This window comes from Carlito syrichta, unplaced genomic scaffold, assembly GCF_000164805.1.
Source record: "Carlito syrichta isolate Samal-C Ts95f unplaced genomic scaffold, Tarsius_syrichta-2.0.1 Scaffold302371, whole genome shotgun sequence".
In the NCBI taxonomy this organism is placed as follows: Eukaryota; Metazoa; Chordata; class Mammalia; order Primates; family Tarsiidae; genus Carlito; species Carlito syrichta.
Genome location: NW_007246467.1, coordinates 358,620 through 362,829, shown reverse-complemented (window position 1 = coordinate 362,829; position 4,210 = coordinate 358,620). Strand labels below are relative to the sequence as shown.

The 4,210-nt window shown below is 45.1% G+C and overlaps 1 pseudogene; it reads left to right on the top strand.

Annotated features, from left to right (window-relative positions):
- The first annotated feature begins 1,663 nt into the window (after window positions 1-1,663).
- LOC103258797 lies at window positions 1,664-2,567 on the top strand (annotated as a pseudogene).
- Window positions 2,568-4,210: the final 1,643 nt, after the last annotated feature.

Below are 4,210 nucleotides of genomic sequence, written 5' to 3'. Positions count from 1 at the left end.
TTGTACTAAAAATCTTAGCCAATAAAATAAAGCACATAAAAGGTAATAAAAATCTAAAGACTTAGAAAAGCAAATATGTGCTTATTCTCAGAATGTATAATTATATACATTAAAAATCCTAAAATATGCAAACTACTAGAATTAGTAGGTGAATTCACTGAGATTGCAAAATACAAGGTTCATGCAATTTCCACAAACAATTAGAAATGAAATATTTTATATTTTTTTATTTTAAAGATGTGGGGTACAATTCAGGGTTAGGTACATAAGTGGTCATTGTACAGGTAAATGTACATCCAAGTTGAATGTACATTCAACTCTTATTGAAGTTCGCAGCAACTTGGATGGAATCAGAGTCTGTAATACTAGTGATTTATCACAGAAACAAACATCTGAATACTACATGTACTCATAAGCAGATCCTGAACATTTATCATACTATAAGAAAGAGATTGACAGAAATGAAATATTTTAAAATAACACAATAGCATCAAAAAACAAAACACTGAGGAATAAACCTAGCAAAATATGTTTAAGACCCGTGAGCTGAAAACTACAAAATATTGCTGACATTAATTGAAAAAAAATCTCAGTAGAGTGACAGATATACCACGTTTGTAGATTGGAAAATTCAATCTTGTTAAGTAGTCTGTTCTCTACTTAATTCTTCATAAACTAATCACAATCCCAATTTATTTCCAGCAGACTTTGTTTTTTATAGAAACTCATAACCTGATTTTAAATCTTATGTGGAAAAAAACACCTCGGATGGTTAAACCAATATGAGAAAGAGCAAAGCCGAAAGACTTACACTAACTGATTTTAAAACTTAATATAATCTATAATAGTTAAGACAGTCTATTACTGAAGTAAGGATAGAGACATAGAGAAATGGAGCAGGATAGAGAATCCAGAAATAGATACGTGATTATATAGCCAAATGGTTTTCAATAAAAATATCAACACAAACAGTTTGCTAGTAAAAGGAGTGTCTTTTAAACAAACAGTACTAAATAACTAGAACACCAACTCCTCTGTCTTCCTTTGCACAAAAGTTAATTTGAGATGAATCGTTGGCTTAAATGTAAAAGCTACTACTATAATAATTTTAGAAATAAATTACTGAAAAATATTTTCTAAATCTTGTTACAGGCAAAGAATCCTTCTAACCCACAATGTATGAATTATAAGAAGATGTATAAAATAGAGTGTACCAAAATATTTTGCTTTTCAAAAGACACTGTCAAGAAAGAACATCCTCAAACAAGCCAAAGACTGGAAGGAAACATACACAAAAACAAAGTGTCTTAATTTATATGTGTGTACAGATACATATAAAGACATATATATACGATAGAAAGAGCTCCTAAAACTCAATGACCCCGGTGTGGTAGGCGTCGGGGTCTTCCACGTTGCCACCGCTAGCCCCTCGGGAGCCTCTTTAGTGCCGGACTGCGGGCCACGGGCAGCTCCGCAGCAGCAGGACACCAGAGCCGCTGGATGGACTCTCCCCGGGAGGCTTTGCTGACTTGCAGCAGCTGGACAAGGTTCCTGGTTCACATCTGCTGTCGGCATAGTCATCACGTCATTTCACTGTGGTGGCAGGGTCTCCGCTTGGAATTCTACATGGAAAAAGCACCCCGATCCCAGTCTTTCAGTGGCTTCGAGACAGACAGAAGTGCCTGCTCTGGCTGCGAGTTGGGCCTCTAGGCAAGATGCCCCTGCCCATCGGGATATGCCGCCGGGCATTCAGCTATGACGATGCCCTTGAGGACCCTGCGCCCATGACTCCTCCTCCCTCGGACATGGGCAGCATCCCCTGGAAGCCAGTGATTCCAGCGCGCAAGTGCCAGCACCTCGCCGAGGTGGAGGGAGCAGAGGCCAGCGTGTCCTCCCCTGCCATGACCCTGTCATCGACCATTGGCAGGACGGACAAGGTCCCGGTGGTGAAGGCCAAAGCTGCCCGTGTCATCATGAGTTCTCTGATCACAAAACAGACCCAGGAAAGCACTCGGTGTTTTGAGCAGCAGGCAGGGCTGAGAGATGCCGGCCACACACCCCACAAGGGCCTCACCACCGAGGAGACCAAGTACCTTCGAGGGGCCGAAGCCCTCCACAAACTCGAGCTACAGAGCGGAGAGACGGCGAAGGAAGAGAAGCAGCCTGCCCAGTCCACCCCGGGCAGCGGCCCCCACTCCTCCCCCAAGAGGCCCAGAGGCTGGTTCACTTCTGGCTCTTGGGCAGCCCTACCTGGTCCCAACCCCAGCCCCAGGGACCCCGGAAGTGGGGATAGGGACAGACTCGCATCAGGTAAATGGAGCCTGTTTGGACCAAGATCCCTCCAGAAGTATGATTCAGGAACTTTTGCCACCCAGGCCCACCCAGGAGGCCCGAAGCCGTCTCCAGTGGAGCTGATCCGCGTCCAGGCCACCCGAATGGCTGAGGATCCAGCAACTTTCAGGCCCCCCACAATGGACATCCCGGTGATGGAAGGGAAGAAGCCACCACCACGGGCCCATAGTCTCAAACCCCGAGACTTGAATGTGCTCACCCTCACCGGTTTCTAGAGCCCTGTCTATTCCAGGGATGCTGGAGAGACGGTTTCGCGTACCCCATACCCCTTCCGCCTTGGCTCTGACATAGGAAAGGAACACTTTTTAAAAAGTCTGTTAAACTGAGGCCAGAGCTGGAGACATGATTCGTTTTTGAGACACACTACTGCAAAGCTTGCTGTTGTATGGAGGGAGCCATTTTATGCAGTTTTTCTGTTGACCTGCTGGGCTCTGGCGATCCTTCCACCTCTGCCTTCCAAGCAGCTGGAACTACAGGCATGCGCCACCACACCCGGCTAATTTTTTGGTTTATTGTAGAGACGAGGTCTTGCCAAGTCGTCCAGGCTGGTCTCGAACCCCTGGGCTCAGGCAGTTCTCTCACCTCTGCCTCCCAAAGTGCTGGGATGGTAGGCATGAGCCACCATGCCTGGCATTTTTGTATGGCTTTAAAGGAAGACGAAGCCATCCCAGCCATGACCTCATGATGAGGGGCCTTATTTCCTGTTTCCTTTTCATTTGCCTAAGACAAGAATCTTGATCCCAAAGCCAGGCTACTCAAGCCTTTGTCCACGGCTCATGTGAGCACTGACAAATCATGGTGTACAGGTGCTCGCCAACTAGCTGCAACAACGCTGGCCTGGCCTGTGCAGGCGCCACGCTCCTGCCTGGTCAGGAGCCCTAGATGCGATTGAGACCTGATGCAGACAAGCCAGGCTCAGCAGGGCCCTCTGTCCAGGCTGAACCTGGCTGGAGTCTTCCTGCTTTGGGTGGACTGAGCAGGTTGCTGCCCAGTGCTGTTGGGTATGCTTCTCTTTTCCGTCAAGAACAAACACGAGTCCTCAAAGCCTTTCTTGCACTTTAACACGACATTAATTGAACTCCTGTTTTGTTGAAAACTTCCTGAGGGAGAAATTCAGTCTACCGATTTGGTCCGTATGAGTGAGTGTTACAATTTTTAAAGTCAGAGGACGGTAGCTAGTTGAGTTGTGCCGTCCTGAGCCTCACGGACACTGTCACCTTGTTTGCTTTCCTTGTTCAGGTCAGGGTCTGAAACAATCTTGGTAGGGAGGTGGAAGAATTCAGAGTATCTAAATGAAGGCATTTTCCACCAGCACGAGCCTCACACCCTTATGCAACTTCCCTTCCTGAGGAAAGGCAGTCAGGACACCACCCTTCCCATCTCTTCCCTGGGTACCCACGAGTCATGGTCTTGAACGCCATCTGAGATACCTGTTTTGTGTTCGGCAGAGTACCTTGTCTGCACAATGCTGACCTTTCCAGAGAGAGGCTCTGAAGTCTCAGACGATCAGAACAGTTAATTTATTTGTGTCTTCTGGTATCTCCTGTTTTGACAATAAAAATTCTTACCACTTTCTCAAAAAAAGACTCAATAACAAAGACACGATCTAATTTTTTAAAAAGGTAAAAGACTTAGACATTTCAAAAGGAAGATTCACAAGCAGTGAACAAGCATGAAAAAATATTTTAAATTACTAGTCATCAGGTAACTATAAATAAAACCCATACCTCTACATACTTATCAGAATGATTAAAATTAAAAGCATAACAATACCAAAAAAGAATGCTCAGTAAATTGAGTTTTCAAACATCTCTACTGAGAACTTAGATACATTTGTGCTGAGAGCCTAAGATTGTAC